This window comes from Aulonocara stuartgranti, assembly GCF_965226115.1.
Source record: "Aulonocara stuartgranti genome assembly, chromosome: 12".
NCBI classification, from domain to species: Eukaryota; Metazoa; Chordata; class Actinopteri; order Cichliformes; family Cichlidae; genus Aulonocara; species Aulonocara stuartgranti.
The window spans coordinates 15434569-15457574 of record NC_138948.1 but is presented as its reverse complement, the minus strand read 5'-3'; the positions used below and the strand labels follow the sequence as shown (position 1 = coordinate 15457574).

The 23006-nt window shown below is 39.9% G+C and overlaps 1 protein-coding gene across 6 annotated transcripts in view; it reads right to left on the bottom strand.

Annotated features, from left to right (window-relative positions):
• The window catches only part of pde4d (phosphodiesterase 4D, cAMP-specific), a 316846-nt gene that overhangs the window by 55978 nt on the left and 237862 nt on the right, over positions 1-23006 (bottom strand). The window contains exon 1 of one of the 6 annotated variants that reach the window (XM_082555160.1): positions 21957-21976. The exons of the other annotated variants lie outside the window; for them this stretch is intronic. The gene's annotated coding sequence lies outside the window, so the exon portion shown is untranslated. Of the gene's footprint in view, positions 1-21956; positions 21977-23006 lie in introns of those variants that run through there. 6 annotated transcript variants of the gene reach the window in all.

The following is a 23006-nucleotide window of genomic DNA, read 5'->3' as shown; positions in this document are numbered from 1 at the left end:
ACAAGTGGAAGCAGACAAAAACAACAAGCATGCATGCTACAAACTTTACCCGAGTCATTTAGACAGCCGTTAGCACATGATTCTCCTTATGGGGACCTGATATGTTTAATATTGTGGAGACGGAGGTGTCGTTTGGTCTTGCTTCCCATGAGCTAGCCAGGGAGCACAGCCGTTTATTGACATCTGCAGAAGAACACTGCCGCTAGCTAACCGCTCAGCGTGGCAACCGCACAGCAACAACAACAACAACACATAGGGCGCCCTCTGACCCCGGAAGGACACACCGTCGCAGCGAGAGGGCGTCACCCGTCACTATGGCAACATAAACAAAACATAACTGTACAAACAGAACCCCGAATAGCCCTGACCCGCTACATAGCCCCCACCTAAGGGGTCAGTCGTCCCCGACGACCCCATTACCCCACACAAAGTCCTGCAAATGTCCAGGTACCTTCTTTTGGCGCACCGGCCGGTCACGACCGGCGGGGGGAAAGTCACTCGGGTCAGAACATGGGGTGCCACCATCATCCCACTTCTGACACCAATGTGGCGAGCTCAGACAACGAGGAGACGGAGGTGTCGTTTGGTCTTGCTTCCCGTGAGCTAGCCAGGGAGCACAGCCGTTTATTGACATCTGCAGAAGAACACTGCCGCTAGCTAACTGCTCAGCGTGGCAACCGCACAGCAACAACAACAACAACACATAGGGCGCCCTCTGACCCCGGAAGGACACACCGTCGCAGCGAGAGGGCGTCACCCATCGCTATGGCAACATAAACAAAACATAACTGTACAAACAGAACCCCGAACAGCCCTGACCTGCTACAATATGCTGCTGAGAATATAGCCCAGAAGAAGCGGATAGTATAGCTTTTATTTTGGAAAGAGCCATTTCTCTGTAATAAACTCTGTTTTCCAAAGATGAGTGATTCCTCAATCAGATACAGAGCTCGCAAAATCGCTAGCCCGACATCCTGGGGCTAGCGATTTTTCCAGTCGCGCTACCAAAATCTATCTCTGCCCCGGGCTATTGTAGGAAGGAAAATATATGTCAATGCTTTTGCATTCTTTCGGAAATGTAGCTGGGTAATTATGTCATTGGCATCGATGAGCCACTGTCAATATGTGACATATTGAAATCGCGTTTGAATTTGCGCTTGTTTTTTGCTTTCACTTTGCAATCGCGCCAACTGTGTATAGAGAGCGACAGCACTGATTGGTGAGTGATGATAATTTGCGCACCAATTCCTCTGACATTGTCTTATCAATCATTAGCTTACTATGCAAACATGACAAGTGAAATCTCCCGCAGCAAGCTTAAACATGTGAGAGGTTGATCGCGCAGAGAATCGCTGAGCGTTATGCGAGTGCGTGTGTAAAAGCAGCAGGATATATATTTTAGTTCTGCTGAGCCAAATAAGACAGGTCAGGGTGAAGAAGTGACAGCCAAAGAAAAGCTTACCACAAAACGGAAAAGTTATTACAAAGCAGACTATAATGCAAAAAGAAAGTGCAGCTTTATGGTTTCATGGACAAAAGAATTTCTGTGGCTGCAATATTACTAGCTAAATAATAACCAGGGCTGCACATAAGTGGTCCGCAGGTGCGCATTCGCTGTCAAAATAAAAAACGCGCACAAGATAAGAAGTTGCAACGCGTGTTTGCGTACATAAGATTTTCAGGAGGAGGACAGACATTTGTTTAGAACTCTTAGAGATGTCGAAGAAGCTCCTTTAAGCAATTACTGTGATGTTCCTCCACCTCCAAAGAAATGTCAGAAGGAGTCCGAACCACAAAAGAAGCACGTATTCTCGGAAAAGTAGTTGCAGGAGGTGAGCTGGCTTCAAACAAATGATGAACGCACAGAGATGTGGTGCGGAATGTGCCGTGAAAATTTAATAAATGACAAATTAAAAAGGCATGAACATTTTTTTTGTATCGAAAAAATATCGAACCGTGACACCAAAGTATCGAACCGAACCGTGAATTTTGTGTATCGTTGCACCCCTTATATATATATATATATATATATATATATATATATATATATATATATATATATATATATATATATATATATATATCAGGGCTCTAGACTAACTTTTTGCCATGGGCGTACCGGTACGCCTAACTTTTTAAAGTTAGGTGTACCGGCACAAAAGTTAGGCACACACAAATTTTATAATAATTTATATAATATAATGTGTTTTTCTGGATACACTGTGCTTTTTCAGCATTCAAAGATTGATGACACCGTGTCAGAGCACTGGCTATGAATTTCAGAAGGATCAGGCCTTAACTTAACAGAAAGATTAGCAATAGTTCTTTTCCTATTACAGCTACAACCACTTCTGTCATGCCTAGGCTGCTCACTAGGGCTGGGTATCATCACTGATTTCTATAATCCATTCGATTCCGGTTTTCAAAGTCCCGATTCGATTCAACTTAGCCGCAGACAGTCAGAAATATTATAATTCTGATCATTTATCAGTACTGACTTGATCAGAATTATGAACATCACAGCAGATGCCTTTGTGTGAAAGTAACTGAGAATAAAACAGAAAAACATGAAGGAGATTTTCCTGGTCTGGCTTTTTATAGCAGATAACCTTAAAAATATTCTACAATGTTCTGCATATAAAGTTTAAATTTCTTCAGTATTGAACAACAGAAAAAATAGGCTTTCTTGTCTGAGGTCATTTAAGTGAAAAAAAGAAAAGAAAAAGACAGCAGCCGACAGCGCTGTAAACAACGGTAGACTGGTGGGTAATAAGCGAATGAATAATACAGAAAACAGAGATTGGAGACGGGAAACTGTTCTTGAAATACAGAGAGAGATAGAGAGAGAGCTAGCTGTGCATGAAGTGTGATTTTAATAGTCGTGGAAGCAAAACAGCAATCAGACGCATCAGAATCGCTCTACGGGCCGTCGGGTGAGAAAGTCGAGAAAGACAAAGCTGATTGTGATGCGTCGGTCCGTATATATATATATATATATATATATATATATATATATATATATATATATATATATATATATATATATATATACACACACGCACTGTCCCAGCATAAATGTGTGTGCGCTATTGCATAACCCAAGTCACTGCTTTGGGAACTGTTGGTCCCTGTTCTGCACAATGCTGGTGAGCTGTCATGACTCATCACGGAGAAACTGGAGGAGAGAGGAAAAAAATAAAGCGAGTGTAAAAGCAGAAACAAATAAATACAAGAGAGATAGTGACAGCGAAAGAGGAACAGAAAGCAGAGGTATGGCGCAGGGTTGAAGCAGCAATAAATGCCAGCATCTTTAATATATATATATATATATATATATATATATATATATACACACACACACACACAAAATTGTACTATGTAAAAAGTGTACCAGTGACAGATCTAGGTAAGACCGATGAGCTATACATGAAATGCAGCGGTAACGCAGGGCACGGAAGCCTTGAAACAACCTAAGGCTAGCACAATTACATGTTGTTGGCATAAAGTACTGGAACAGTATTAACGTATCATCATCGGTGACCTCTGCTTGTAAGCAGAACAATGTATTTTCCATCTACAAAACATCATATTTGAATCAGGCCTTTTCCATTACATTAGCGGTCTGCGTCTATAACTGGGCATCGGGGGGGGGGGGAAGGGCTGGATTACACAACGGAACAAGTGCGTATCGATTGCATGATGTACTGACATTTAGCAAAGTACTTTTCTTTGGTTTGCTGCAAATCGATTGTCCAGAGAGCCCAAGCTGAACAACCTCTGCGGTCTAGTCATAGAGCTGGCCCAACAGCATGGCCTGCCAGCAGCATAACTGCTCCAGGTGTTTGCAAACCAACACTCCTTTGACTCTTGACGCTCTAAATAACCCTCAAGAAATGTAAGGCGAAATTTATAACAGTGGAATCAATACTGTGTTAATCAGTAATGCCTAATAAACATGCTGTGACATTCAATTAACAAATTAAAAGGAGAATTATATCAATACAAGCCCACAGATCTGGCAGTTTAGCAACTCAATCAAGGCATCTGTATGAAAAAATTCCACCTATTTTACATTCAAATATCAGAGCAAATCTCTCTAGAGGTTGACAGAAAACTGGGCCTGGTGTGCATTGCTCCTCTGAGGTAAGCCAACTGTCCATCACTCTGAGTGTCACCCTGGAAATGCCTTGCCCCTCCCCCCTTGCCATTCAAAGATGGTTATGCAGTGGCATTTCAGCAAAGGTTAACTCATTCCCCCTTCAAATCAGATATTTGTAATTAGATTCCTACATCTAATGGGGACACGGAGGTTTCAAGGGCCGTTTAAAAAATGTGAAGAATGTTTAAGTAGCCACAAAAATCACTCACTTGTGCAATGGAGAGGTTTTACAACTCTTTGATTCTTAAGTCAGACCAACAGACTGAAGGGAGGGGCTTAATTTATTAGGAAAATATGCAGTGTTACAACAAAGCAGCAGCTGTGGTTAGTGACGCAGAACGTGTGCTGTGCAAACTCAATCAAATAGCTCACTTTCACAGTGATGAAAACTAGACTGCATACGTTTAGGTAACTAAGAATTGAAAACACATCAAATTCAGGCCTATAATGAAAGTGAGTGAAAGATGACTAACAGCACAAATCTGCCACAGTAAAGATTATCCTTCAATTTAAGCTTGTGCCAATATTATGACTGCATTTGCTCGGCAAAACAGTTTAAGTACAATGTGACGAGACTAACAAACAAACAAAAAAAATGTTCCTTAGCAAACAAAAAAAATGGATTAAGATAAATTTGACAGGTGCCTAATGTACCTAATTACACAACAAAAATATCTATACATAAGTGAGAGTTAGACTCTAACACTGTGTCAATCTACCACACACAGATAGTTAATCCATGGATGTTCTCATCAAATGGTAAATGGCCTGCATTTGTATAGCGCTTTTCTAGTCCCTAAGGACCCCAAAGCGCTTCACACTACATTCAGTCATTCACCCATTCACACACACAGGCGATGGCAAACTACATTGTAGCCACAGCTGCCCTGGGGCGCACTGACAGAGGCGAGGCTGCCGGACACTGGCGCCACCGGGCCCTCTGACCACCACCAGTAGGCAAACATGGGGTTAGTATCTTGCCCAAGGATATTTGGCATACAGCCAGGAGGCAGCCTGGGATCGAACCACCGACCTTCTGAATAGTGGCTGACCTGCTCTGCCACCTGAGCTACAGCCACCCCAATACAAACTATGAGTTTAACAAAGCTCAGGCCTAACATCTGAAGAGTCACACTTGAGCAAACATGACTGAAATAAATAATTCAAAGCGAAGATTCAAAGCGAACAGACACGAGGCGAAATCTGCCTCAATTAATAAGTCGTCTCAATGAGACGGTGGGCCAGACAGCGCGGTTAAAGGCTTCACGAACATCCCGTTCGAAACCACCATTGTAAATGGTTAGGTCTATTTTGAATTCTTCGCAAGGCTGTTCTCTGAGAGCAGGTACAGATGGGATCGTGCTGAAATATCAGCGGTCCATTACCAAAGGCAATCCTCGCTACAACACCATCTGGTGAGGATGGCTCTCACTAACAGTTGGTGCAATCAACTACGCTCTTCTCTCTGATACCTTCATTATCCAACTACTTACAGAAGTAAATGTTACTGCTTTAAAGTGCCAATAGTGGAATAAAAGTTAACATGCTTATTGTAATTTATTACAGAAAACCTGCTAAGAAACCACATTTAAAGAAGCTTTAAAGAACAAAGAGCACACAACTGCTTAAATACAGAGCACTACACTAGGTATGGCTGTGTGATTATTTACCTGTAATTGCCCACTGACTGCTACATGAAGATATAGGATATTTTTGAAAATTATTAGAAAATTCTCTGGATAGTTTTTCTGTGACTTGTGCCGTGGAGTCACGCAGTATGTCCAAAATGACAAGTCTCTTAAGCCCTAAACTGTCATGCGTATGTAAATGTCCATGTGCAGCCTACAGATCACAGTACTTTCTAAGTGTTGTGTCATCTGGCGGCATTGCGCTTTTGATCTGTTGCCATCAGAGAATAAATGCTGCACTGCACATTTCAAGGACAGCTTTGTACCAGGGACATCAAATTAAGATCACCCACTCACCCCACAGGGGTAAGTACATTTTGGAGGCTGGTGACTGTGGGAGCAAATAAAATTTCACTGCTCTACAGTCAGATGACTGTTTTGTATCCACTTTAAAATGCAAGGGTGCATTGTTGCTCCTACCGCTCACTGCTACGGATCAGACAGTTTGAATTTAAGGTATGCTCTTTATGCAGTTTTGTCAGGATTAGATGCTGAAATTGTGTACATTATAAAAATGCTTGATGCCACAGTTTACGTTTGTTTTACACATAATATTAGCAATAGCAACAAATACTTTGTTTAGTTTAATAGTAATATGTGCCTGTTTTTATCCTACTAGAACAAGTCTTCTTTAAACGGAGAATATAGAGAGTAAATCTAGCATATAGAGAATAAAAAGTCCTCTGTGGGATATATGAAGCTGTCTAAAGCTCCTGTCGAGCATGCACTCAGATGACATTCAAACACATTTCATGCCTGAGTGACCATAATAGTCACTTTGCCTTAAAAAGTAGCAATGGCAATCTCACTAGATTGGACATTTAACATTTACATATCACTTTCAATATGAAACAAGACTGAGCAGTGCACAACTGCATTAATGGATAAGCAAGAGCATGATTCCAACTGTACATGCGTCTGTCTGACTTTCTCAACTCACTATGAAAAATAGTGGCGTTGGATAGGGCTCTAAATGCCAATGTACATAACAAAAATCGAACTCGCCCACTTTGTCTGCCTTTCTTTTAGTGTTTAAATATTAACACAAAGCCAACTGCTAAGTTGGAGAAAACCAGCCCAAAGAGCACTTAAAAAAAAATGTTGTGGTCACAGTGATTTAACTGGAGAAATGAGTACCTGACCCCTCCTCACTGCTTTTGTTACACGGGAAAACCAAGTGTTAGATGCTTGGCTTGGGTCTGCATGGTGTCATTTTTAACATGACTTCTCTGTCGGGACTCTTCTGAAAACCTATGCCACAACCTGATGTGTACATCTCTAGAAATGCGATGCGTCGACAGAGCTGGCAAATTTTGCTCTGTTGAATATCGTCGATTCCTCCTGTGTATTTCCGGCTACTTTTTAACAACGTTTTTTGAGTGGATGGTTGAAAGAATAATAAGGAATAGTGCAGACGCTAGAACCACTCGTGTGGGTAAGTCAGCCGTTAGTGAAAGTGTATCTTTTGAAATGCGTTGGTTATAGCAGTAAGTCACAACTTTTACTTCAAATGTCAATATTCTTGGTTTTTGGTTTATGGGCCACTTATTCAAGTGGACAAGTCAGCAACTATAGGCAACTAAAGAAATTTGCTAGCAATCAGAGCAATCACAAGAAACAAGTTGGAGATAAAATATTTTTCCCTAGCAACTGTAGGGGAGTGGGGGAGTCGCTAGTCTGTAGTACTGTGTGACTGAGGCCTAACTGCTTGCTGCACAAGTCTGTAGAAAATGTTAAAATTAATTAAATACTTAATTAAATTTTAAAATAAATAATCCAGCGTTATTACTGATTTTAATAAACTGTGAGTGAGATTACTGTCTTACAAAGAAATATAAACTTTCAGTAACATGTTACTTTGTAATTCAAATGAGATACCATGTGTTAGAACATCCTTCTCACAAATGGAAACTGTTCAATTTAATTGTCCGTTTGGCTTAAACTGTCTCTGTTGTTTTTAATGCTGTGGTCCTCTCTAGGCTTGTTTGTTAATGATGTAGAAAGATGTCTAGTCTACATACTGTTTGCAGATATGTTAAAATAGCTTGTACTGTATATTGCTATCATATGTATACAGTTTGCCCAGGGTCACACTGCATTAACATCTGTGTATATCCTATCCAATATTCCCCGTACCTCCATTACCAGCCTTGGTGTCAGCTCTGTTGCTGAACTCCTCCAAAAATAGACTTCTCCTGCATTGCACCAACGTTGTGTCACAGTTGCAGCCAAAGCATTCGGCTGGCTCCCCCTGCATTGTCAGTGCCTTAATCACAGCACTGGATGAACCCAGTGTCTGGGTGTGATTAGTAGTTCCTCTGAGGGATTATATGACCCAATGATGACCTCCTCTGATATGCTAATTACTGTAGGCTCAGGGGAAAATTCAGGTGGCTGTTACTTAGATACCATTCAGCCTAGTCTGTTTATTATCAGCAGCAGCAAAAAATTGTCTTAGAAAGTATGACTGTTTTGTCCAGTCATTTTTCGCACGCGAAAGCTTTTAATGTGACACCAAAGCCTACTGGAATTTGTGCACCTGTTCGTTTCATTTATCTACCACATTAAAATGCACATTTCATTTCTCATAAGATGAGATTTTTATTTTCAAAGTATTTTTAACTGCTTTCAACTCAGAAGACAGGCATTTGAAAAAGATTTTGATAGACATATGATATCTTTTATGAACTGTCTGATACACTGTGGACTAAGACTGCTTTAATCCACACTCTGTTTGCTTTCACTTGGCTCAAACATGTGATTGTCAGTATGCCACTGGAGGGTAGAGTGATAGTTTTATGATTTATACATCATATCCAAGACAAAGAAGCATTTGTGTTCTCTAGCAGCATAATCTGCCCCTGATATTGTACCATGTGGCTGCCGGCTGTAGCTGAAATACGATTTTGAAAGAAACAGATAAGGTAGTAAACAGTGACAGGACTGCAGCCATACAGAACTCATCTGCATGAGGCTCCAAAGCCTCTTTGCTTTCATATAAGTTTATCAAAAAGAAACAAATTCAAATCAGATAAACAGTTTCTCTGATCTGTACTTTTATCTCTGTGATGCTGTACTTAACCTTGTTAGCTAGGTTATCTGTGCACTAAGCTAGCATATCACACATATAATAAAATAGCTAGCTTACTGTTACCATCTTGGTTTATCTTGTTGGCTTCTTATGAGCACAAAAGCCATTGCACAACTAAAACTGATGATGGCTTTTGAAAATATTTGTTCAAAACCAAAAACACTGAAAATTTGCTCCAACTGTACCATGAGAAAATTTCACTCAAAACTATAAATGTCAACTTTATGGTGGGACTAGAAGAAATGACAGAATCACCACATTCACTGAGATCCACACTAAAATGCGTCATCTGGGAACCACTGACGTGGTGGCCACCAATTCCAGACTCATGGCTAAAACAGTCAGGGAGAAAAGAAAGACGAGAACAAGGAAGAATATACCCCTTCAAGCCAATGAGCTACACCAGAAAATTCCTTGAAAGACGAAATGGTACGTATGGCTTAAACATGGGAATGACTATACTGAAGGAAATTTGTGTAATGGAAATTAGTTGCAAGGCATCTCCCTCTCATGTGTTCTCTGACTGTCCTAAATTCCATTAAAGGGCATGAATTATGAAGAAAGAGCAGCATGTAGGAAAGAGCACTGTGGGGGACTTGTGTGACATTAAACTGTTAAAGTAATTACACGTTAGGAGGAGGCTTGCAGGCTGTAAAATTATCTTACTCTGAAAATGGCTGTCTGTGACATTCTGTCTGCAAACTGAAGAGGAAACCACTGAACTCTGTTCACACAGAAGAGCACACGCCCTTCCAAATACTTGTATAACGGGCTCACAAGTTTAGATACACAGCAATAAATGTTAAGCAAAGGGCCAGAGCTAATATAAAAGGTAAAAATCTAAGAACTAATAATAATAAAAAAATTCTAGACAATTCTAGGCATAACCTGCTGGTTCACAATAATCATAAACCTCTGAAGTATCATATTAAAGGCATCATTATACAGACAGATACATTTTAAAATGTGCAGCAAAACCACGAGGGTGCCTCATCAAGTATACAGTTAAAAAAAGGTGTTAAATAGAAAATAAAGTGTGTGATACAAATGTGTTGCATATTTATTCATTGAGTCACTCAAAAATCAGTATGCTATTTATTAGATTTACAGAATACTATATGTGGCAAACAACAGTGTATATGCTAGTAGCCAGACATATTATTTTTTTAAAACTTGCACAGTAATAAACACTGTATCTGTCTTGATTTATAGCACTGTGTAGAAGTCTTGAGTTACCGCTTTTTATTTATACCTTGTAGGAAAATGGTAAATAGATGCAGTGCTTTACCAATTAGCTGCGGTAATGTCTTAAAGACATAAATAGCTGGATGACCTCTGATGTTCTGCTTTTAAATTCAGATAAAACTGAGGTTATTGTACTCGGCCCTAAAAATTTTAGAAATATGGTATCTAACCAGATTCTTACTCTGGATGGCATTACCTTGGCCTCCAGTAACACTATGAGGAATCTTGGAGTTATCTTGGAGTTTTTGACCAGGATGTCCTTAAATGGACATATTACACAAATATGTAAGACTGCTTTCTTCCATTTGCGCAATATCTCTAAAATTAGAAACATCCTGGCACAGAGTGATGCTGAAAACTAGTTCATTCATTTATTATTTCTTGGCTGGACTACTGTAATTCATTATTATCAGGATGTCCTAAAGACTCCCTGAAAAGCCTTCAATTAATCCTAAAATACTGCAGCAAGAGTACTGACAGGGACTAGAAAGAGAGAGCATATTTCTCCTGTATTGGCTTCTCTTCATTGGCTCTCTGTTAAATCCAGAATCAAATTTAAAATCCTTCTCATCACATACCAGATCTTGAATACTCAGGCCCCATCTTATCTTGATGACCTTATAGTACCATATCACCACATTAGAGCACTTTGATCTCAGACTGCAGGCCTACTTGTTGTTCCTGGAGTATTTAAAAGTAGAATGGGAGGCAGAGCCTTCAGCTTTCAGGCCCCTCTTGTGTGAAACCAGCTCCCAGTTTGGATTTGGGAGACATCCTCTCTACTTTTAAGATTAGGCTTAAAACTTTCCATATGATAAAACATATAGTTAGGGCTGGACCAGGTGACCCTGAATCCTCCCTTAGTTACACTGCAATAGGTGTAGGCTGCTGGGTAATTCCCATGATGCATTGAGTAATTTTTCTTCAGTCACCTTTTCCACTCACTATAGACCTCTCTGCATTTAATCATTAGTTATTATTAATCTCTGCCTTTCTTTCACAGCATGTCTTCCTTCTCTCACCCCAACCGATAGCGGCAGATGGACGCCCCTACCTGAGCCTAGTTCTGTTGGTCGGTTTCTTCCTGTTAAACCTAAGCGCTTGCTCATAGGGGGTCATATGACTGCTGGGATTTTCTCTGATGTATTATTGTAGAGTCTACCTTACAATATAAAGCGCCCTGAGGCAACTTTTGCTGTGATTTGGCGCTGTATTAAAAAAACTGAATTGAAAAGTTTATTAATGCAGTGGTTTATAAATCTGCAAACAATAATGGAAATACAGTGGATAAGGCAATTCTTCAAAAAAGTCTTAAGAAATAGTTCTCAAGGCTTCTTAAAGGACATTCAAAGATTTTCTTTGGATATTGGCTGCCTTTTCTTCCATTTTCTGTCATGATATCCCACACTGCTTGAATATTGTTGAGGTCTGGGCTCTAGGGAAGCTGACAATGCACTGTTAGTGTCTACTGTGTGTTGCTCTATTCAGGTATGCTTTTACTGTATTGGCAGTGTGTTTGGGATCACTGTCATGCTGAAAAATGAAGATGCTGCCAATCAGATGTTTTCCAGATGATACTGCATAGAGAATCATTATCTGATCTTTCTGCGTTCATAATTTCATAAATTTTAATCAAGAGTTCCCACAGCACTCCTTGAAATGTAGCTCCAAATCTTGACAGAGCCTCCGCCATTTTTTTATAGATGGCTGTAGACCATGATTGATCATGATTCAAACCAAAAATTTCAAATTTGTATTATTGAATCTATGAGACCATTTGCCACTGATTTTCAGTCCAATTATCATATAATTACCTCAGCATTTTCTCCCTGTTTTCCTTTCTTAAGACTGTTTTCTTGACCCTTCAGCTGAGACCCTTTTTGATAAGGCTTCAGTGAAGGGTAGATGGATCCAGGTGCATCTCCCAGGTCCTATGTTAGGTCTTTGCTGGATTTTCTTTTCCCCTGCTCCTTAAGAACATAACTTTACTGTTCATCTGCCGTAGATAGTTTTTTAGGCCACATCTTCTTGTGTCCTCCACTTGTCCTGTTTCTTTAAATCCTTCAAGGACACACTGCACAGCACACGTTTTTGGTAAGTAGCTGGGATTCTTATTGGTGCAACAATGCTAATTTTGCATTTTTTACAGATTCAATTAAAAGAAAAGGGAAAAACAATATGTCTTTTTGTGACAGGTGTGTCCAAAAACACCCTGTAAAACTGGTTCTTTGGTAAATTGTCTGTCATGTGCAGACAACATTGGTTTATCCCTTGGATTAGGTCCCTTTTTAATGCTGGAATGATTCATAGGTCAGTGTTAAGTGGTTCAAAAAAGAAAAAAAAAAAACAAGGACTATTCTGAAAATGAGCCACTGTCCAAAGAGAATCTCTGAAAGACTTTCAGAAACCCTGGAGAACTATTACTCAATACCACTTACAAAAAAAAGTCTTGAAGCAAAATATAGAGAAATGAGACGTTTGCACGGTACTGTAGTTCCTGTTAAAATGAGTCATTGTTGTGTGACTGGATAGGAAAAATGATTTCCATTATCCTGAATAAGGTTGTGACAACAATGCTGTAACCATACTGATATTCCATTTTGGAATTTTGACCACTATATAGTCATTATTAGTGGAATACAGTGACTTTATTTCCTAGTCTTTGCACAGTATATTGACAATATTCAGATAAATAAAATCTTTCTTTCACAACAATAATAAATGTAATAAAATGACCTCTATTACCCTATGAAATATCACATAAAGCATAGACTCCAAAACAATAAGTCCCATTATGGTTGCATTAACTTTTTTTTTCTGTAATCAGTATCATAGTACACATTCATCATTGCTTCTTGACTAAATCTGACAGGAAAAGCTGAGGAGCAGACAGCAATGGCCATGCCACCCCTGTCTTCTCTCTAATATGACATTTAAAAGTCAAACTATCACCTTCCTTTCTACCACACCTCAACATCACCACATGAAATCTGCCAGCATACTAGGAAATGCTCCGCAGGTGGGTTCAAGTTGGAAATGGCTGGTGAGAGAATACTGTCACTAATAACGGCAGAACAACATTTAATGTAAAATAGATCCTATGATGAGATGAAGAGAAGAGAAGAGCATTATGTGGCGAGAGATCCACTAAATGTTTTATAAGATGCAGTGTTGCAATTGGGGATGGGATGGGAGGGTAAATGGAGTTTTAAGATGTGTAAAGATTCTGTAAAAGTCAGCGTGTGGGTGAGAGGAGATCTGTGTAAGGCTTGTTACATTTTTGTGAAATCTACGCGAGGCTGGTGGGGTGTGGTGAACTTTTCACATCATCTGGAAGTAGCTCACTTTATTCAAGAAATAAAGAGTGAGAGTTACTTGGAGTGTGGTGGAATAAAGTAAAGTAAAGTAAACTGAACTCATTGTTAAGTTCAAGATATCAATTTGAGATGATGATATGGTGTTTTATCCTGCTGGAAGCAGCCATCAAAAGATGGGTAACATCTTGATGGCTGAGCAACAATATTCAGGGGTCATGGTGGCCTGTGGTGCTTTATGGTGTGGTCCTGGCACCTTGGAATACAGAGTGACTTCACTCCCTAAAAGCAAGGAAAACCTGGATGTTTGCGCTTAAAAAAACGCTGCACAATACACAACAGTGGCAGAAGAGATTAGTATTTTTTAATTCAATTCAATTTTATTTATATAGCACCAAATCACAAGAGTTGCCTTAAGGCGCCGTTTTACTATTTAGGTTCACTGTCGACATCTTGGACCGTTTACTTGGTTGGGTTGCTCCAACTTTTCAAGTAGGAAATTTCTAGTTGCCATCTGGCACCAACAACCATGACAGATTCTAATTCCAACAGGGAACTTGGAAATTAAGACTTTGGATTTAATCAGGGATGCATCAAAAATGATGGTCAGGGGGTAGCAGCCCACAAAATCCCAAGAAAACATCCCCCACACAATTACACCACCACCAGCAGCCTGATACAGACTAGGATGGATCCATGCTTACATGTTTTTTATTACACAAAATTCTAGCCTTATATTTTGCCTAAATGTTGCAGCAGAGCAAACAATGTTTTTCATATCTTATTGTGTACTATTTAAGTGAGTACATGTAAACTGAAGGCTCGGTTTCCTGTTCTTAGCTCTTTGGAGTGGCAAAGAGCTGGTGGTTTTCTGCTGCTGTAGTCTAAGGAGCTTGGAAAGAAAAGCGTCTGGACTTCTTTAAGTTGCTTGAAGACGTTTCACCTCTCATCTGAGAAGCTTCTTCAGTTCTAGGGTCAAATGGTGGAGAGTCCCAGATTGAAACCACGTGGGAGTATCCCCCCAAAGGTGGACAAAAAGGACCCCCTGATGATCCTCTACCTAATCACACAAGCCAAGGTGTGAAAACAGGTGTAGGTCCCAATCAGCCAGGGTTTCGGGTGAGCTCATTGTGAAACCTGGCCAGACACTATCATGTGATTTCCTGAGGTCAGATGGCCCAGGATGTGAGTGGGCGTTAAGGCGTCTGGGAAGGGATCTCAAAACTGGATTATAGATGGCAGACAGTTGGTGTCGTAAGCCACCGCCTCTGTTCAAAGATAGTCGCTCACAGTGGACATAAATGGCTTCTTTCACTCCTCTTTCAAACCATCTGTCTTCTCTGTCCAAAGTGAACATTGGCATCCTCAAAAGAGTGACCTTTGTCCTTTAGATGCAGATCGACTGCTGAGTCTTGTCCCCTGGAGGTGGCTCTTCTCTCTTCTAAATCTGTGACTCTCCACCATTTGACCCTAGAACTGAAGAAGCTTCTCAGATGAGAGGTGTAATGTCTTCAAGCAACTTAAAGAAGTCCAGACGTTTTTCTTTCCAAGCTCCTTAGACTACGATGACCTGGATGACTGAGAACCTTCACAGACATTCTGCTGCTGTAGTCCAACTGCTTCACGGTTTGAGATGCTCTTCTGAGCACCTTGGTTGTATCGAGTTATTTGAGTCACTGTTGCCTTCCAATCAGCTGGAAGCGTTCTGGCCATTCTTCTCTGACCTCTGACATCCACAAGCGATTTCGGTCCAGGAAATTGCTCCTCACTGGATATTTTCTCTCTTTCCTGAGATGGCTGTGTGGGAAAATCTGAGCAGCTCAGGAGTTTCTGATACTTAGACCAGCCCATCTGGCACCAACAACCATGACATGTTCAAAGTTACTGAAGTCACCTTTCTTCCCCATTCAGATACTCAGTTTAAGCTTTAGCAGGTCATCTCGACCATATCTACATTCCTGAGTTGTTGCTATGTGACTGACTGACTAGATATTTGTGTTAGGGATATACCTTTTGGCACACAGGCCTGCACTTGATATAGCTGTGGGCTTCAAAATTGTAACCGGAGAAGAAATCACAACTCTGAACAGTTTTAACATGAGATCAAAGGAAGAGCCTACTGCTTTACTGGGAGCCATAAAACATCTTGTTTCAAAAATTTAACTTACGTGTAGACTGACACAGAAGGGTGTATCATTCCAATAAGTATATGTCATCCAACAAGGTGACTCTGCTCACTGACAAATATTCACTCCAGTTCAAGTAAAATTCCTCCCTCGGATATGTTATATAAAGCTCCCTGATGCTCGCTGCATTCTAGGAATTATTTTGTAATCAAGTGTTATATCCGCTCTCTCCTAACCTGCATCATCCACTTGGTTTTCTACAGTTCCAGGATGAATTTTCAACAGGCTCCAGGGAACATTTCTGAACACTCTGTATTGCAGTTGTGCTGTACATGTGGGTGGAGGAATCAATGTGAAAATGACAGCCTAATGAGTTTTCCCAGTCAATAAAAGTGTGAAGTCATTCCACTTAGTCAAAGTGCATCTTCAAGCATGACAACTGAGGCTTATGTAGAAAAAAGAATGCAGATGCTTTCTCTGTATTGGATTTTAATTTCTCTAAGACTGTTAAATCTTAGAGGAAAATGCGAGTAGTGGACACTAAAATTGATCACACTTTTGATGCCTCAAAGACATGCAATTAATAAATCTGATTATAGATGAACAGAAAATATCTCCTGTATTATAAGAGCTTAAGTCACAGCTCTGACACAGAGAGAAACTTTAGCTTTCTAATGATTTGCTTGATTAAAAGGAACAAAAGGAGGGAAAAAAACAGTGATAAAGTGACAAAAACGTAATTTTGTTTTGAAAATAAATAAAGTCTTGGTAGTGGCGCTTAGCAGTTAAATGAAAACATTTCTAGCTGCTGTGTTAATACCACCTGTAGACATTGCCAGTACTTTTAAAAATGCAGATGCAATAAGCAGCATCGACCATGTGTTCGAGGGTACTTGTGTGTGTGAATGAGACAAATGAAACAGGCTGTATTTCATAATGCTACTGGAGGTCAACAGGGTACCTTTTAATTGAAACACCGGTTCTCTTACCAGGCCACTGAAAATCTGATCCCACCAACACAGTCCTGTGGAAGCAGATGTAAATGCCATCCTCTTAAATAACTACAGATGTTTTCTTTCAAATTCTGTGGACTGGCTGGCTGAATTGAAAAGGAAAGAAACATGTTTCTAGATACCCTCAGGAGAAAGCCCATTTGCCTAATGTTAATATTTACACAGAGGGGTAAATGGGCATATCCAAAAGCTAAAGGTAGGATGTTTTTTCTTTACAGGTGAGGCAACCATAGACTATATATAGAAGAAGGATAAAGCCTCCAAGGTGTACAAAAATGAAGCTAACGCAGAAGTGCCTTAAACCTGCATTAAGACCCACATTAGAGGGAAAGCAAAGCTGTTGATATACCAGTTGCTTTATGTTCCTACCCTGACATAAGGCCCTGAGCTCTGGGCAGTGACCAAAAGAATGATGTCATGGGCTCAAATGAAATGTAGTTCCTCATAATGGTGGAATCTCCCTTTGAAGAGGGAGGGCCTGAGGGGAGAGACAATACTCTTCCACATCGGAAGGAGCCAGTTGAGGTGATTCAGGCAACTAACTAGTATGCCTCCTCTGTGAGGTGTTTCAGGCATGCACTGGGGTAGAACCAGGACATACTGGCTTGAGAACACTGTGTAGAGGGAAGTCTGGACCTGAACAACCATGGATGGATGGCCCTCGTGTTTACTTGATCATATTACTTTGCTGTTGTAGTCTCAATCATCAGTTTCATGTCTTAATGAATACAACATGATGTTCAATTATGGTTTAATTTAGATGAAAAGAGATTGCAAAGTACGAATTATTGTGTGGCTACCTTGTGATTGACAAGTCACAACCGTGTAAGCACGAAGTGTGCCTCGGTTCCTCAGCTACATTTACCACTTGCTCGTCAAGCCCAGGCCAGCAGAGTGGTGCGGTGGTTTAAAATGTCACTTAACGAGATTGTCCTGGATTCTAACACACCACTGAGCTGGTTGTATCATATGTCCCCCTGCGTTTCCATGGGTTCTTTTAAGGTACTCTAGCATCCTTGCATAGTACAAAGATATGCATATGTACATGTCCATAGGTTGGACTGTGAGTGTGAATGGCTGTCTGGGGTGCACCCTGCTCTTTGCTCCGTGGCAGCTGGAATAGACTCCAGTCCATCCATGACCCTGAACTGGGCAAGCAGTTAAGAAACTCGATGGATGATTGTCAAGTTGAGTTTGAGAAAAAAGACGGCAATGGTGAAAATGCTCAAATAGCATGAAAATCGCTTCACAAATGAATGAATCTCATTACGGCAGCTATCTTTAATATATAGTCTATGCACCTGACACAGTGTCAGCCACAGACAATAACAAAGCATTATGTTACTGCTATTAAGTGCTACTGACTGAGTAGCGGCTAATTCCCACAGCTGAGTTATGGACAGTGAAACATCTACTTAGCAAGCCTGGCATGCCATCAGTCAGTCAGCTGTTGCTGCAAGGAGTGTTTCAGATTTAGTAGATGTTAAGTATAAAGAAAAAAACATGCTTTAAAAACAAATAATTACCTGGATTATATTATGCAACTGAACGGTTCAATAGTCAAGATATAAATGTATTTATCATACGTTCTTCTCATCTCCTAAAACCAAGAAGAAAACAAAAAAGAATCTCTGCATTTTTTCTTTATGAGGAATATAATAGGTCCCTAAGAGCAGAAATGAATTCTCTTCAAAGTGACTGGTATAAAGGGAGTACTCATAAAAATTCTTGCTTTCTCTGACCGTGACTGCAGTTGTATCACAGGAAGTATGCTGCAGAGTGGGTGGGGATGGATGCATGAATACACCAACAAAGAGAATACAGTTATATTACAAGGAAGGCACAAGCAGAACGAGGCACAGAACAAAGCAAAGACAGAAAAACAACGAGAGAACAAACAGAATGCTGATTTGAATGCCTCTACAAGTTGTTGTCTACAAGCTCCGTATCAGCACAAAAGATCCCTTAAATCCCAACCAAACTCCACATCTCCAAAAATTGCTATACTCCACACAAGCAGTACATGTACAAATGCAAAAAAAACAAACCCCAAACAAACAAAAAAAGTAGAAAGGGATTGAGGAGAAAAAGAGAAGAGAGAGTGAGAGAAAGGCCAATAGTATGAGAACATGACAACAACATAGTTACATAAGAGATAGAAGCAGCATGGGAGCTACCATAGGGTAGCTCCTGGGCTTCTGCGAGTTGCAGAATGACGCATTGCCCTCACATACACACACACACACACGCACACACACACTCACAAACCCCTCTCAGTGCAGTAAATGGCACATATTCACACCGATGTGCTCTATGCAAGAGAAGCCACACCCACACATTTATCACAATCTAGCTCACGACAGCAGGAGTGACAATACACTTACTATAACACTGCCTAGCAGCAGAGGAGCAGAAATACAATATTTACAATCAGTTCAATCCATGTACTATTAAGAGACCACAGGGTACAGCAGCCATGAGCCAATAAAATAATAAGTAGCCTTATATCCACCCACTCTTCTTGTATGGGGTCCCTAACTGATATTTTGGCTTTTCCCAGCCATTACAGCTGCTTCATACCTCTGCATGCAGTCTGACTGATAATAAATGGTGAGATTTATCAAGTGCAGCTCAGCTGCTAAATGTCAGATTTTGAGCCTAGGCAGGAATAGATGACTGATGGGGCTAACCTTTTTTTTCTAAGATCTATAAAGCAGGAAATTTTGCAATCAGCAAACCTACTATCTACTTAATTTATTCTTTCAATGCAATTTATTTATATAGCACAAAATCACTACTGTAGTCATCTCAAGTCACTTTCTGTTGTAAGGTAAATAGGGCTTTCTTATCCCAATAACGATATATATTGCAAAATAGTACATTTTCTGTAAATTCTGTGAATCTCGGGCAACTCGACTTGTGTGAAATGTTTTCAGCTGAGCATCGTGTACCTGGAGTCGAGTGTTTTGACCGATGCATGAAGCTACACCTTTTTAGACACAAGTAGTAATGGCCGCCGTTTTCTCTGTGAGTATTTATTACACAGCGTGCTGCGGGAAAAGCCTGTTCTAACGTTTGAGTCTAAGGTTTATTTTCAGCCCTTATGTATAAGTAAGCGTATAATATGAAACGATAGATGTTTTCATATCGTCATACATCGTCGTATCGAACAGCCCTAAAGGTAAAGACCCTACAAAAACACAGAGAAAACACCAACAATCACATGACCCTCTTTGGGGGCTCAAACGCTTGGTGACAGTGGAAAGGAAAAACTCACTTTTAACAGGAAGAAATCTCTGCAGAACCAGGCTCAGGGAGGCAGTTTCAAGCGTTGATACATTTCAAAATAGATGAATATTTTGACGCGCTTTCTTACTGATGTTTATGAAACAGTGTTCATTTTCAAGCCCATCTTTGTGTTAGATCTTTTTCACATTGTCTTTAAAAATACAATTTGCTTTTGTAGCAATCACGCTGCTTTGGTAGCTATTTTTAAATGCGGGCACACACACACACACGCATAGGTGAGATCAACTGATGAGCTTGAGGAACCTGCATTCCTCCCATCTGGGAATGTAGAAGCAGGCTGCTGTAGAGCGCTTTGCCCTAAACGCAGGAAATCAATATCCTGCAAGTTAATGAGATAGACCCCCTAACCTCAGCATCTGATTAGATAAACAGATTAGCAGCAAAACACACCACCGCCATTAGGTGAAGGGAGTGCAGATGCACACTGCTCATGATAGGCCCATTACACACACTGGCAAACTAACAATTAGTAATGAACATAAAAACAGAATGAAGCTGCTGATGTTCCTCCCAGAAAGATTCCCTTTGCGTTATTATCATCGTGTTAGGGATTAGTGCTTAATGCACTAGAAGTAGCAGTAATTTGATGGTGAAGGTGTTTTAATTGGGTTGTTTTTCAGTTTTTAACTATAATAAAAAATGTATTCACATCACAAAACAGAAAAAAAAAAAACAGCTACATTACCTTTTGAGGCATCTTATGTTCACATATAATCCATGCTGTTTTGTCACTTACCTAAAAAAGAGAACCGAAACAGAAGGGAGACAGAAGGGGAGAGAGAAGGTGGGGAAACAAAAGAATAATAGTTATCAGGATAATCTGTTGACTGCCCTGAGTTGTAATTTGTGCTTAAACAGGTAGCAGGGTATATTGTATGTTACTCCACCTGCTTCTTTTCACTCACATACACACAAGCTGGAGAAATGAGAAAGGCTGGGATTGTATATCAATACACTGCAGTGATGAAAAAGCTGCTCTCTCCTTATCTTTCTCCATCCCAATGCAAGAAACTGATCTGTGTCGAGCCTCCCATATTCAGCTTCCCATACCTGCCCCCCTTTGTTATCTGTGTCCAGAACTGATTAAAATGCCTGTATAATTATAGCGATGTCATAGATGCTGAGAAAAAGAAGGCCACTGCAAGAACCACATATCACTAGTAAACTAATGTAGTTTAGGAAACTGGGGGAGAGCAGCCTGCCCTTTGGATAACAGAGATGAAAGAATACTTAAACAAAATAAAAATTTGAGAAAATGAAAATTTTAACTAATAAATTATACTAGTACTATACCATTAAAATGGTGGTTAAAACACACAGACACACTCACATACACACACACACACAATCATACACTTGTGCCTTCCACCTGGCTGCGTCAGCAACAGCACAACACAAAAGGTTATAAAAAGTCAAGAGGTGCAAGACTGACTGAATGCCATTTGTGTGAGGTCACTTTTGTCAGGCGACACTATTCGCCAGGGTGAATATAACGAGCATAATAGTACATTTTTAGACACACCAGTTTTTATGATTAATTTCAAAAGGTCAGTCAAGCTCTTGTTCCAACAACAGGAGCAGTTAACATAAACAGTTAATATAAACCTTGGCTCATGTGTGGATTAATGTTAGCCATTTAACTATTAGCAACTCCACATTTTGACATCTCTGGTTGGTTTTGTTCTTACACTATCATAGTAACCTGGTTAGATTAGCATTACAACGGATCTATGACATAGTCAGAGTCTTCAGTTAGCATTAGCCAAGATGTTAGCTAATGCTAAAAAGTATCACTAGCAAACCAACAACAGTAACCTAAATTTGGCTAATATCAAACCTAACTTGATAATATATTTATTATATTGGCATTTTTTGAACCCACATTTCAAAGCTATGACATCCCAACAACATGATTGTTCAGTTGTAAAGTTGAATTTTAAAAGGTCAGTAAAACTTCAGTGTTTCAACCACACTTAAGTATTTCAACCACACAGTTGGCATAAACATTAACCTGGTTCATGTGCACATTGACGTTAGCCGTTTAACTAGCAGCCGCACGATCTGATATCCTTGTGTTGGCGTTGTTTCTACGTCATCATAATCACATTGGTCCAGGATCAACATTGCAACTGTCCAGGGACATTGGCTAAGCATTCAGTTAGCATTAGCCAAGACATTAACTTCTAATTAGCAAGCTAATGTTATTAAAAACTATCACTAGCAAACCAACATGAGTAGCCTAAATTTGGCCAGTCACATAGTTTATCCTGGACTAACATTATTATGGCAAAGGATGCAGAAACAACACCCGCACCTGGATATCAGACACACCATTTACTCATATTAGCTGTCTATTAAGTTATCAGCAAGGTAGCAGCTAATAATGTGGTCGCTAGAAAGCAAATGTTATCAATCTATTTTGTCTCTTTGAAATTCTAGTATCATGACAATAATCATCACTACATTTTTCTTTTATTAGATACCTGGAGCAAAACTTGGATCAGTTTTAAAAACTGTGACACAAGAGAAACACTAAACTGAAACAATGAGCAAGCAGCATCCACATAAAGGATGACTTTTTAGTATAGGTAAAGTCACTACTGCTGCACTGCAGTACTGCAGAGCAATATTAAAATATATGTTATAGAATCATATAAATGTGTTTATGTCCTGCAGCTGTCAGACTGCATTTATACTGTTTATACTGTAAAAGCTATCACATTAATATCGGAAGGGGCACTATCTTTAAAAATTTGAGGTTTTAAAGCTTTTTTTTTTTAATTACTACCTCAGTGCTTAATTAACAATAAAACACAGTATTACTATCAAAGTCAATATTCGTTCATACTGACAAGACTACAACCCACCAGTGGGCCTTTTGATTTCCATCCATCAACTCCCATCCCCCACACGTCTTCCTTCCCTGCATTTTTCTGTCTATCTTCCCTCTTGGCCAAAAAGATTTGTAGCACGTTTAAATTGAAATGTCAAACATCTAGAAGAGGCACACCAACCAAAGTGAATGGCTGGTGTAACAATCAAAAAGGCAGACTCAAAGGAA